This window comes from Triticum aestivum, chromosome 6B, assembly GCF_018294505.1.
Source record: "Triticum aestivum cultivar Chinese Spring chromosome 6B, IWGSC CS RefSeq v2.1, whole genome shotgun sequence".
Taxonomy (NCBI): Eukaryota; Viridiplantae; Streptophyta; class Magnoliopsida; order Poales; family Poaceae; genus Triticum; species Triticum aestivum.
The window spans coordinates 53,715,649-53,730,111 of record NC_057810.1 but is presented as its reverse complement, the minus strand read 5'-3'; the positions used below and the strand labels follow the sequence as shown (position 1 = coordinate 53,730,111).

General features: G+C 45.2%; 1 non-coding gene and 1 pseudogene across 1 annotated transcript; one reads left to right on the top strand and one right to left on the bottom strand.

The window, feature by feature from the left end:
• The first annotated feature begins 9,928 nt into the window (after window positions 1-9,928).
• Window positions 9,929-10,013, top strand: TRNAY-GUA (transfer RNA tyrosine (anticodon GUA)). The gene is given in 2 exon segments: window positions 9,929-9,965; window positions 9,978-10,013. It is a non-coding gene; the product is annotated as a tRNA-Tyr (tRNA).
• Window positions 10,014-10,207: 194 nt separating this feature from the next.
• Window positions 10,208-12,101, bottom strand: LOC123138791 (putative wall-associated receptor kinase-like 16; annotated as a pseudogene).
• Between the last annotated feature and the right edge of the window lie 2,362 nt (window positions 12,102-14,463).

The window sequence follows — 14,463 nt, the reverse complement described above, 5'->3', positions numbered from 1 at the left end:
TATCCATTCATGCCCCTGTTTGCAATTATGGAGTAGCCTAGCATGTAATTTGCTTGCTCTACTTTTGCTATAAAATGTTTCCTGGCAGATTGTTTACATGTTATTCAATTTTGCCAAGGTTGTTATAGTTGGTCCTTGCTTCCTATGAATTTGTTCTTGCATTGGTTAGTTTCATAAACATGTCTTATTGCTGATGTTATGCTTATATTGTCATGAAATGACTTGTGGTGAGTGAATCGAGCTCGTGAAGTAGTGTACTTGCTGTTACTGTTTTGCTAGGCTGAATCTGTTATTTCGTGATGCTATGTAAACCTGCTGCTATAAGTCATTCTATGCATAATCTGGAGATGTTCACTAAGGATGTTTTGTTATACATGTCATTCTATATCCATCCATGCCCCTGGTTGCATTTATGGCATGCTGTAGATTGTTGTTATCTTGCTCCAAACTTGCTAAATAATATTGTTGTCAGCCTGTTAACATTAAGTTCAGTTTTTCCATGCGCTTTGCTAGTGATCCATGCACCCTATGAACTTGCTCTTGCCATGATTAGCTTCATACACATGTCTTCTTATTGTTGGTTACCTTGTCTTGCCATCTATTGCTCTGTGGTGAGTGGTACAAGCTCACCAACATGCCTACTTATTGTTGTTCCTGCCATGTATGAATCTGTCATATAACTTGTCATGTTTACATGGGTGCCATCATATTTTCTGATCCTTTTTGGCTCATGGTCAGTAAAGGACTTTTGTTCTATGCAATTAGTAGATTCATTCCATGCCTTTGTTTGCCATGATAAGTTCATGTAACATGTTGTTTGATGGCTCTAAACATTGCAACCTGATGTTATTGTCTGCCAAGTCTGAAACTGATATTATTTGCAATCTTGTCATGTGTTTTGGAGCATGTTCTAGTGATTTCTGGAGATAGCTCAGTGTTCATGTTTTGTTATGATTTACTTGTACATCATATCGATGCCTTTTATTCTCATGTTGGGGTGCTGTAGCATGTTGTTTTGATGCTTGCAATATGCCTAGTTGCTGTTTTGGACAGATTGTTGCTATAACTTGTTTCATGTGTGTTGAACAGTTGCTCCGTTTTGAGGGTGCTCTATATGAAACTTGCTTGATTTTGCATGTAGTTTCATATTATCATGTTGTATCCTTGTTTTGAGGCGTTTGCTTGATGTTTGTATGCATTTTGCATCTATGCCATGTTTAACTTGTTTTGCTCATATCTTTTAGGCCGTAGCTCCGAACTAAATGAACTTTATATGTAATTTGACTAGAATTTCGTGTAGATCATCTCTGTGCATCTTAACTTGCTGTTTAACAACTTGAACATAAGGTTTGTTCAGATCTGGACCAATTTCGAAACTTGCATATGAGGACTTACCGAAATTGTTATATGTCGTTCCCGGCCTCATTTAAACTTGCCTTGATGTGTTCCTCTTGTTTGCATCATCTCTTGCCATGAGTAGCCTCTTCTAGCTTTGTCTTGCATCATACTTGTTTGTGCATCATGTCATGTTCATGTGTGGTGTGTTTACCATGTTGTGTGCTTCTCTCGATAGTTCCTGTTTCGTTGCGATCGTGAGGATTCGTTCGTCTACGCTTGGTTCGTCTTCGTGGCTTCATCTTCTTCATGGACTCGTCCTTCTTCCTAGCGGGATTTCAGGCAAGATGACCGCTACCCTGGATCTCACTATTATCATTGTTATGCTAGTTGCTTCATTCTATCGCTTTGCTGCGCTACCTATCTTTTGCTCTTCAAGCCTCCCAAATTGCCATGTCAGCCTCTAACATTTTCACCCTTCCTAGCAAACCATTGCTTGGCTATGTTACCGCTTCTGCTCAGCCCCTCTTATAGCGTTGTTAGTTGCAGGTGAAGTTGAAGATTGCACCATGGTGGACAGGATTATATTGGGATATCACAATATCTCTTATATTATTAATGCATCTATATACTTAGTAAAGGGTGGAAGGCTCGGCCTTATGCCTGGTGTTTTGTTCGACTCTTGCCGCCCTAGTTTCCGTCATACCGGTGTTATGTTCCTGGATTTTGCGTTCCTTACGCGGTTGGGTGATTTATGGGACCCCCTTGACAGTTCGTTTTGAATAAAATCCTCCAGCAAGGCCCAACATTGGTTTTACCATTTGCCTCACCACCACCTATATTTCCCTTGGGAGTAATTAATCCAAGGGTCATCTTTATTTTAGCCCCCTCGGGCCAGTGCTTGTCTAAGTGTTGGTCCGAACCGAGCAGCCTGCGGGGCCACCTCGGGGAAACTCGAAGTGTGGTTTTACTCGTAGCTTGACTTATTCGGTGTTGCCCTGAGAACGAGATATGTGCAGCTCCTATCGGGATTGTCGGCGCATCGGGCGGATTTGCTGGTCTTATTTTACCATTGTCGAAATGTCTTGTAAACCGGGATTCCGAGTCTGATCGGGTCTTCCTGGGAGAAGGTATATCCTTCGTTGATCGCGAGAGCTTATCATGGGCTAAGTTGGGACACCCCTGCAGCGTTTAAACTTTCGAAAGCCGTGCCCGCGGTTATGGGTAGATGGGAATTTGTTAATGTCCGGTTGTAGATAACTTGACACCAGATCCGAATTAAAACGCATCAACCGTGTGTGTAGCCGTGATGGTCTCTTTTCGGTGGAGTCCGGGAAGTGAACACGGTTTTGGGTTATGTTTGACGTAAGTAGGAGTTCAGGATCACTCTTGATCATTGCTAGCTTCACGACCGTTCCGTTTGCTCTCTTCTCGCTCTTATTTGCGTATGTTAGCTACCATATCATGCTTAGTCGCTGCTGCAACCTCACCACTTTACTCCTTCCTTTCCCATTAAGCTTTGCTAGTCTTGATACCCATGGTAATGGGATTGCTGAGTCCTCGTGGCTCGCAGATTAATACAACAACAGTTGCAGGTATAGGTTGTGCGATGATCATGACGCGAGAGCGATGTTTGCTTGTCTTGGAGTTCTTCTTCTGATTCTTCTTCGATCAGGGGATAGGTTCCAGGTCGGCAACCTAGGCTAGCAGGGTGGATGTCGTTTGAGTTTATGTTTGTGTTTCATCCATAGTCGGATGATGCTCTTATGTTTTGTGATGTTGTATTCGTGTGGCATTGTATGCCTCTTGTATGTATCCCCATCTATTATGTAATGTTGATGTAATGATATCCACCTTGCAAAAGCATTTCAATATGCGGTTCAATCCTTGGTGGGACCTTCGAGTCTCTTTAGGATAGTATCGCATATTGGGCGTGACAACGACGATGTCCCTACATAGGAGCGTGCATCCCAGCACCACGCCTCGACGGCTCGTCTCTGTTGCCTTGGCCATGACGACTCCTTCATCCACGACAGCTGACCTTGCTCTTGGGTCGCCTTTGACATGGAAACACATCCACCTTATTTCAGATCGATTCGCCGTCCCTTCATCCTCTCGTCTTCCTCTCCCCCTCGACCTGCACAGAGCATCAAAACACGGAGGTGAGGAGGTAGCGGCGTGGAGGCAAGGATGGTGGGAAGGATCGAGGAGGATATGGTTGTGCCGCCGGCTAAGGTGCGCCCTCTCTCGACGGCGGCCGACCTAGGTTACACTCGCTCCCATTGGGAAGGGTGGGGGCGATGGGCTCTCGTACAGTGGAAATGCTAGATTGTACTATACATGGGCTTGATTCGGCTGCCGGGCCCGATTAACCAGAATGCTCGGATTTTTCTACGGGAATAGCTTCCCTCGGCGAGTTACAAATCAGACGGCAAAGGAAGACCAGATCATGTGATCCAACAAAGGAAAAGGCACATAGCGTGAGAGGGCTAGGAAGGAGATCAGACGGCCACGGAGCCCAAATCGCTAAATCGAACGGCCGAAAATGCAAATCGCTGTGAGGGTAGGGATTAGGTGCGGTTATACTGTCCTTAATTAGTCCCTTTGACCGGCTAAGGCGTCGGGAAGGCATTAGTCCTGGTTCGAGCGGCTAAGGCCTCGGGAAGGCATTAGTCCCGGTTTAGTCTCGGTTTGAGATACGAACCGGGACTAAAGGGCATCGCACCCTTTAGTCCCGGTTCGTGTCCCAAACCGGGACTAAATGTTCAAACTCTACCCCACACCCCCCACACCCCGCGCGCGTGCATCACCTTTTCAGTTTTGTTCAGAAAAGTGGAGAGACTATCTCCCCTCTCTCACACACACAGCAAAATGATTGTTCAATCTTCACACATTTTTCCTTTATCCTTCCTCTCGCAGTCTCCCATTTCTGTTCCCTCTCCCTCTTATCCATTTCTGCTATCCCATTTTTCCTCTTCTCCATTTCTCTCACAGCTTCTCTGTCTCTCTCACATGTCCGCTAGCACCAAGTAGCATCCATTTTCTCTCTCTCTCTGGTCAGCTGCAGCAGGGCACACTGTTCCTTCATTTTTTAATCGCTGGCAAACAAGACTCAGCAGGGACAGGGTGCATGTGCATGTGAGACGACAAAGGCGACCAGCTACTGTGCCTAGGAACCGCATGCAGGACCAGCTGCTTTGAATTACTGTTTGGACAGGACAACTCCTCCTAATGACACCAGACCTGCACATATCACGAGGACAGCCAACCGTCTAGATAGGAGGTACCGCATAGCTCGGGCTAGGCAAGAACTTTGCGTGCTGGAAACTATTTGGTGGTTTCCAATGCAGACTAAAATTTAAATTGATGTTGCTTTCTACAATTATGTTAATCTCAGCCATAAGATTGAGAGATCAGTAGACAACAGATCTTTGAGTGAATAGTAGTAAATTAGAACCTTTGTTGAACTTGCAGAAAGCAAGCTTTCATCGTTTGAGATTGTAAATGACCTGGGACAGACCTGGGTCATTGACAATCTCAATTGATAACTTTGAATATTTGCGTCTTCTGTACATATATTTCAGCACATTTTATATCAGCAGATAACTTTGAATCTTTGTGTCTTCCATCAGATTATGCTTACTGTTGGATTTGCACATCAATAACTAAAAGCGCCATGCATTACACATTTCCTTCATTTTAGCCATTAAACTTATGTATCCGGTGTTAATTTAGTATGATTTCTTGTACTGAGTGTATATTCATCTTAGTTAGGAAGTTCTTTGAGTGTCTTTGGTCATCCTAAATTTTGTGTGGATTCTTTTTCCGGTCTTGTTTAACTTTGCCAAACAATAATTATTATAGCCCTTGATCTGCACATGCCCAATTTCCTTATATTGTACAGTTTCCCGTTCTATAATAGCAGCCTTTCTGCACTGCTAAGATGTTGAAGCACGACAACATGTTTAATGTCGTCAGAACTAAGCATATGGTAGAGAAAGGGTTGCTTGCATGCCATCCATGTCAAAGAGAAAATGTTAAATCCCCTCTCTCCATTTCCTTACCATGAATCTAACGCTTTATTGATCTATTTTTATCTTCTAGATATTCTGCAACTATATACACAATAGATATTGTCTGTCTGAACTATAGTTTCACTCCATGAGAAGCTGAGATAAACTAAGAATGGGGCAAAGAAATTCTGACTCTTCGTACCTGCAGGCGAGGCCTGCTATGACTCCCTTGGGTGGCATTACCGCAACTTCAAATTTTGAACAAGTAGCCCGAATCCAAGAAGAAAACTAATTCAGTTCTGCCAAGACTGCTATTTTTTGAGTATCTTTGTTCCAATTTTGCATTGACATCACTTGGACAATGTTTATGTGTTCCTTCGATTTTTCACCAAGAAAATAAACATTCTGAAATCTTTATAGGATATTTGATTCCATTTTTAATAAAGAATAGACTAAATAGGCTACGCCCTTACATTCTTTGTGGAGAAGTTGTCCACCCAGTTGATTGCCATTGATTTGTGACATTTTTTGTACAGTTATGATTTATGTGGTCTCTTGGTATCGTCAAAAGATAATTGATGGGTTTGTACTTCTTCTTTTGTTTATAGAGAATGGGTCATCCTAGAGTATGAATTCAAAATTTTATACCCGCATGAAATTGACATGGTTTGATTGAGGCGTGGGTCATCCTAGAGTATGAATTCGAATTTTTGTACCCGCATGAATTTGACATGGTTTGATTGAGGCGTGCGTTGCACGTGCACGCTTACTAGTACAACCAAAAAATGTCGTCCTTGTGCATGCACGTCGCAATTCTACATGTCGTTGGGATCCACCAGATCCGCAAGAATCCCGAGGCTTCCAGACGCGCCAACCCAGTCTTCCTCAAGGACCGAGCCGTCAGGCGTGCCAGCAAGCACCAACAGCTTGGGATCCTGAGCGACCAGACTATCACGCCCGACTTTCACACCATCTTACATGGTAGGAGACTGCTTCCTCCCATCCCTTCGACACATCCTCGTCACTCATGCTCTTGGGTGTGCCGCATCATCATGCACTTGAACATGTATACAAACATTTTACGTTGCTTGAAGTTCTCTACAAGATAGTACATGGGGCATGGAATGTGTTACTTTGTTGTAGATCACACTCCAATTGTTTCCTCGATTTTAGTGATCTTACACAAGGATAGCAACATACATCTATTTGAGATTGTGAGGTAACAAGGAGCATGCTACGCGTAAAAGATCGGCCGAGTCGCGATCTGTCGAATATGATGTCATCGCGTGGCCATGCGACATCTTCCCTTACTGCAACAGAGTTGTTGTTGCAGAAATCTTTGCAACAATGTCTCTTGTTGCAGAAAATTTTGCAACAGAGGTTTTTTTGTAGAATTTTTTTCGTATTCACATTTTTGTAACATAGATGATGTTGCGGAGGAAACTTTTGCAACATAGGTGATGTTACAACAAATTTTGCATTGAAAGTGATGTTCCAGAAATGCTGCCGCCATTCCTGACACATGTCGCAGCAGTGCCATCATGATTTGTCGCCACCGTTTGCAATTCCACCGTTGCAATTACAACAGGGAGGCTGACGGTGATGGTCGGCGGTGGCTCATCCATGCATATCCACAACCCCAAGTTGCGAACATCGTCAGACATCATTGGGGTTAGCCATGCTCTACTTGTAGCAATCCACCTTGCACCACATAGGGGGAAAAGCCACGCGGGTCGCGTTGCAGCGACAAGCTCCGCCTAACACGCTGCCAGCAGCCTAACAAAATGAGGCTAAGGGGAAAGTTCCCTCCCTTAACTTTCCTTGTTACGTAGATGTGGAGATTTGACAGTTAAAAAAAAGGCATCACTAGGCATCAGACTACTGATGTTTAGTTTTCATCAGACTAATGGTTAACCGTTCGATCGAAAGCATGGTAGTCGTCTGATGTAGGTGGCGTTTGGTTCTCTAGTCCTAGGACTTTTTCTAGTCCCTAGGAATTTTTGAAAAAACTCTCAAGGAGGTGTTTCTAAGGACTTTTAGCAAAAAGTCTTAAAAAAGTCCCATCCTGTTTGTTTGTTAGGGACTTTTTCTAGTCCCAACACAAAAAAATCCCTAAAACCAAACACCCCCGTAGTTTTAGGCCCGCGTGAGTTACGGTGATTCACTTCGTTAATTGAGTGCATCCATAACTGCCCACACATGCATCGGACTGCCTGTAAATCGTGGACTCCGGTTGTTAGCATCCATGCATGATGCATGCATGGATCTTCACTAATGTTGTTTCCGTGTAACTGCTTCCTTAAATCACGTTGTGATCTACCATACCCTTTGTCCTCCATCTACGTCCCTTACTGCTTCGAGTTTTTCTTTCATAATTGATTTGGCATGTAATGGTTTGCTTCCAACACAACAAATTATGCTTCCGTGGATAGAAGAATTTGCTTCCATTTTAATAGAAACCCTGCTTTGAGTTTTTCTTTCATAATTGATTTGGCACGTAATTGTTTGCTTCCAACACAAAAAGTTATGCTTCCGTGGATAGAAGAATTTGCTTCCATTGTAATAGAAACTTTAGTAGGTTAATTTTTTTAAATGAAATTAACTTCTTCTTTTTTTCAAAGCAGCAATTCTATGTTTTTGATGATAGGAAAATTTGCTTCATTTGCTATTGAAATTTGCTTCAGTTTAACAAAATATATTGTGCTAATGCAATGGTATAACTTGTTTCCAAAACCTCACAATATTGTTCTGCCGAGTAGAGAATTGCTTCGAATGTATTTAAAATGGACTCCTTCTAATTATGCTTCTTTGCTGTACTATTCATTTCCATTATACTATAAGAACCATGCTTCAATGAGTGTCGTATATGATTTTTTTTCCGTGGCAGCTAATTTCTGCCCTAGCATTTTATTTGCTTCCTACATAATTTTGTGAGGCTTCTTAAGTAATCATTTGGTGCTTGGGTCTCAAAAAGTAAAATAAACAGACTATGTTCCATTACTTTCATTTCCCGCTTCAACAGTAAATGAATATACATGCACATATTCATGTTATTTGCTTCCTATCTTTACCAATATTGCTTCAACACTCGATCGTCATCGTGCCGAGGAGGCCGTTGGTCTGGTGGAGGCAGAAGACAGTGCCGCCTTCCATCGCACTACTTGCCTCGACCACACCCGATGAAACGCTGATCAGACGACTAGGAGTGTCGTTCCCGCCGCCGCTGATGACAAGATGGAGTCGGAGAAGCCAAATGCATGTTGCCGCCGCCGCTGATGACAAGATGGAGTAGGAGCTGCCAAACGCATGTCTGTTTGCTGGCTTATTAGTGCTCGTGGTTGTGGTTGACACTGGTACTCTTTCCCAGATCCAAATAGAGTGAAAGCATACATAGGAAGCATGGATCTCTGAAGCAAACAAGTGATGCTATCACAACACATGTGAGACCAAGGGAGAGCATAGTTCAAATCACAAATTAGCATATTTGGCACCAAGATGCAGATGCATAAATTCTTGATTATGAAACCCATTCGTTATGAATAAACCACACAAAAAGGAGATGAATTAGGAGTTTAGGACCTAAGACGTGGGGATAAGCTATGAGTCGCTTCATGCAAGCGGCTGCATGTTTTGTCATTGTTGTTGATAAAAGGGACTCTGAACGAAAATACACCTTCTGCAACCCGATGAGGAAATCCCCTGTTGGGCACCCGCACCACGACCATCTGTCAAGGCGGTTGCGGCCCGGCGTAGTGAAACTGAAGAAGCATCAGTCGAGGTGTGGGTGATGGCCACACGTCAGCCAATCGAGTTGGAGGAACCGGAGGGTAGAAGAGTCGGCCGACGTGGTGGATCATGAATCGCGCCGCACGGTGGTTTCAGAGCAGCAAAGACCAAGCCGTAGCTAGCTAGCGTCAATTAATTGGGGAAGGAGGCAACTACCCTAGCGGGTGGAGGGATTAGGGGAGATAAGTGCGTGGAGGACGGGCTTTTAGAATGGGATTTGACTGAAATCTTAGCCGTAGGATGAGATAAGAAATTGACGTCGCAGGATTGGACTGACGATTTGTTTCCATCAGACTACTGATGGGAAGTGTTTCCCAAAAAAAAAGATGTGAAGGTTTGAACCCAGGTGGCTTGAGTGGAAACATAACTCACTCGCCATTGCACTATACTAGAAGGCTCTCCCCCGCTGCTAGCAACCTTGTCTAGTTGAGAAATGGCGGCAACAAGCACGACATACAATGACGGCGAGGTGAAAAGGAGAGGACAAGGTAAGGACGTGTGGGAGGTGAATATTTTTCTGGAAATACCGAACGTGGTGCGGGGTATGTGGTTGAGATTGGATAAGCCACGGACAAGTACGTGGGAGTGGGACACGGGTAGCATGAGCGAAGCAGTGGATGGGAGACAACAAATCAGTCTGGCGATTTGAAGAATATCACTATTGTTTTCCTCAAGTGCTGTTGATTAGGAAAAAAAGGTACTGTTGGTTAGTGATCGTGCATCTGATGTACTATCGAATCCTTGTCGGAGCTTCTTTTCTAGATTAGAGCGAATTATTAAATATTAAGCACAAACCGACCTTAGCTCAGTTGGTAGAGCGGAGGACTGTAGTGTTGCAGAAAAATCCTTAGGTCGCTGGTTCGAATCCGGCAGGTCGGAATTTGGTATTTTGCCCGTTATCTTATTTTCTATTTTCTTTTTTCTTTTACCATCTGTTCACTGTCCAACGAACCCAACCTGAATCTGCTTCCCCAGCCTCCGCTGCGGACGACAACCACAACGAGACAGGACCAAATTAAATTTCCCTGCTCTCTTTTTTTGAAATGAAAGGGTTCCCCTCTGCCCCAACTTTATTAAGCCAAAGCTAAAGCATAGCAAGCAGACTCTTTAACAGCTCTCGGCGATAACCAAAGTAGTTGCCACAGACAAACATCATAAGGTTCAGACGTTACAGCACATGCCACCGCGATAACCAAAGTGTCAAACTCCACTTGCCTCATGGTTGGACGGTGGTCTCCTTCATTCCTCACACATGCCACCGCCAGCACAGTCACCTCTTCAACCTCCTTACCGCCTTCTTCAACGACCTGAGGATCTAGCATGCGAACCAGCTTGCCTGCTGCTAGCGATGCGGTGAAATATGCGACAAGGTTTTCCTCCTCCGATGACCGATATGAGCATGTTTTTTTCCTTGTCAAAAGCTCCATGAGAAGGACACCGAAGCTGTAAACGTCGCTCTTCTCCGTGAGCTATCCCGAGTAGAAATACAAGGGGTCTAAGTACCCAAATGTCCCTTGGATAGCGGTTGCGGTCTTTGTTTGATCGACCGGAATGCACCTCGAAGCTCCAAAGTCTGACACCTTTGTTATAAGAGTGCCATCTAACAGAATGTTTTGGGACTTGGTATCCCTGTGGACTATAGGGAACGACACGGCTGAGTGAAGGTAGGCGAGAGCTCTCGCGGTTTCGGTTGCGATCCTTACCCGATCTTCCCATGCCAGGGATGGCGCGGGTTTTTGGACGTGAAGATGATGGTAAAGGGTCCCATTGAAGATGAACTCGTACACCAGCAACGGCACCTCCGTCTCAAGGCAACACCCGAAGAGTTTCACCACGTTTCGATGGTTGATCTGTGAGAGGATGGCTACCTCATTTATGAACTCGTCGATCTCCCTCTGGATCGCGACCTTGGACTTCTTGATCGCCACGACGTGCAGGTCCGACATGATCCCTTTGTAGACCGTGCCATGCCCTCCTCCACCGATCTCGCGAGCTTTGTCGAAATTGTTTGTGGCCTCTTGTAGCTCCGCCAAGGGGATGATCATCCTCTCGGCGATGTCCGCCTTCTGAGACAGCAGTTGTTGCAATAGATGCCCTCAATTTTGCTTGAAGAATTTCTTCTTGAGCATTTTTGCCCTCCGTTGCTTCATCTTTCGGGTCACGAACATAGCACCAAGGACCATGATTAGAAGGGCGGCTCCGCTGCCAACTCCAATGCCGACACTTAAACATGTAGAATATGCACAAACAATGCGTCTTTGTTGTTAAGGAAGCATCTCTGAGATACAAAACAGAGCATGAACCCATGCAATCTCTGACGTGCAATTTTATTGTTTTGTGCTCACCTAGAGAAGATCTGATGCAGCCATTTCTTATGCGTGGGTCGCCATGGGCGCCACGCGGGCACCGGCATAGGTGCCCTCCGGCCGTGTTGGTGCACTTGCCGAAGCACATGCCCGGCAGCTTGCACTCGTCGACGTCCTGGCATCCGCCGGCAAGGTATGGGTTGCCCTGGTAACCGTCCAGGCACCGGCACACGTAGCCGCTGCGGTAGTTGCCGGAGACGTTGCGGCAGGAGGTATGGCTGCTCTGGCACGCGCTCCTCCGCGCGTCCACGGGGCAGCCCGACGTTGCCACTCCCGGCAGCACCACCGGCTTCGAATCCAAGGCGAACTCGAGGACAACGGGCACCGCCGGCCCGCGCGAGGGCGAGTACCCCGGCGAGTCGTTGAGGAGCGCGGCGGAGGCGCCGTCGAACCACCCTCTCTCGGCGATGCGCACCGCGATGGGCAGCCTGTCGGCGTGCTCGTTGCTCGAGTCCAGTGACTTGATGTCCACGCGGTAGGAGGGGCGGCCGATGGGGACGGGCGTCTCGCAGCAGCCGATGCCGGAGCACGTGGCCGTGGCGGCGCCGTCGCCGGAATCATGGTCGTGGCGGGTTGTTCCATTATTGTCGCTCCAATCCATTATAAAGCTTTCTACAAGTTGAGCAAGTTGTAGGAGAGCAGCCGCACGCAACCTACCGTGACAGTGAGTGCTCGCTCGCTTGACCCAACACGCGCGCATGTGCATGCATGTGCACGTTGACGGACCTGGTCTAGGCTGCATTTGTGATGATCAAGACATTGAGATATCGTTTTCCTGTTTTCACATTTGTATCTACAATTTCATGATTTCTTCTTTTTCGATCTCATGAATTTTTTATTTTTTTTATTTTTTTTAGAAAACAAGGATGTACCCCCGGCCTCTGCATCAATGCGGCCATATTATTAATTATTCACAAAGACCATACAAGGTGATACATCAATAAGCCTGAAGCCACCATCTTGACAACACTGTTTCTACTCCTACCCCCTTGATGAAGGTGTGCCGAATGTCCGGGCCTAATACCAAACAGACATCGCACCAAAGCCTAACATCTAAAGCCGGATGTCCCATCCAAGCCACTACCTCGCACTAGTAGAAAGAGGATCAAACGTGAAGCACATTAGTGCCGGTTTGTATTTGAGCCGGCACAAATGTATACATTAGTGCCGGTTCCAACGGCTAGCCGGGCCGCTCTCATTAGTACCGGTTCGTGGCTAACCTTTAGCACCGGTTCGTGCCACGAACCGGTACTAATGAGAGTGGTGGCAGGATGTTGTCAGTCTGGGCCCCCTCCAGCACCTTTAGTACCGGTTCTTGGCACGAACCGGTACTAAAGGTCGTCCTACATAAACCATTCGTCCACCCGAGCTCGCTCTGTTCTTTCCCCTTTCCCCTCTCCTCTCTGTTCTTCTCCTCTTCCTCTCGAGCTCATCACACATTTTGCCCAAAATTTGTCAAGATTTGAAGGCCCCCATCCATTCAAATGATCACAAAGGTTAGCAACTTTGTCCTTTCATCTCTCATCGCTAGATTAGCTCTGCAATGCTTTATATAGTGATTAATTTGTGAGTTTAGTAATTTGGGAGGAATATATATATGTGCTAGTATTTGATTTATATGCAATTTGAGGTCAAAAATAACACTTAGTTTGCATATGTAGGTGTGGTTTACTTAGTGCCTTCTAAATCTCCGTCGTAACCACCGTCGATCGTCCGCACCGTCCCGTCGCTGGCACCACCTTGTGGTGAGCCTCTTGTTCATGAAATTTTATATAAAAAATTGATGTTTGTGTGATTTGGATATATAGTTACTCGTATAATAATTATCTTACCCGTACGTTGTTTGTTATACATAGTGCCATGGTTTTGATATCCGTCCCCGTCGGCCCTCGTCCTTGTTATGATTCGGATGTGGTATATATTCTCTTTTAAAACTATTGTTGCATTTCGTGTTTATGACAAATTATGCCCATCAAGTTGACATAGATATTTTTCTAGGAGGTATGTGAACCGGAAATTCCAACCGACCCTATTGTCGAGAGGTTAAATTTAGTTGAAAGAGAAAACGAGTACTTGAAAGAAAAATTGAAAAGAATTGAGGGGGAGAAGATGGAATTGGAGTTGCATGTTGCCGATGTCGTCGATGATCACAAGATCAAGATGGAGAAAATGCGCTTGAAGATTAGAAAGATTAGAAAATATGCCATCGATAGTGAGGCTTGGTATCATTATGCTGTTGGATCAATTGTTACCTTAGTTGCGATCTTGATCGCATTTGTTGTTGCATTTAAATGCTTTAGCTAGAGAGTTATTTGTTTGTTGCATTTAAGTGTTGTATGAACTTTATGTATGAACTTGTATTAATTTGGTCTATTCGGTGTTGTGTAATGAAGATGAGCCGGCAATGGATGTACGATGACCGATGCTCTCCCCAGTTCGTTGAGGGCGTGCATACTTTTCTGCTTGCGGCTGAGGCAAACAAGCGGGCGGATGGTTTTATGCCTTGTCCATGTGCTGGCTGTAAGAATGGTCGCAATTACTCTACGTCAAGAACCATTCACGTCCACCTGTTTGAGTCCGGTTTCATGCCCCACTATAATGTTTGGACCAAGCACGGAGAAAGAGGGGTTATGATGGAAGACAATGAAGAAGAAGAGGACGACGACAGCTATCCTGGCCATGGGTTCCCTGAATACGATGATACAACAATGGGGGAAGAAGCTGAGCCGGTAATGCGGGAAGAAGCTGAGCCGGCAATGCGGGAAGAAGCTGAAGAAGAGGAATCAGATGAGCCCGTTGATGATCTAGGTCGGGCCATTGCCGATGCAAAGAGAAACTGCGCAAGTGATTTGGAGAAGAAGAAGTTGCAGCGCATGTTAGAGGATCACAAAAAATTGTTGTACCTGAATTGCGTAGGTGACAAGAAAAAGCTGGGCACCACACTGGAATTACTGCAATGGAAG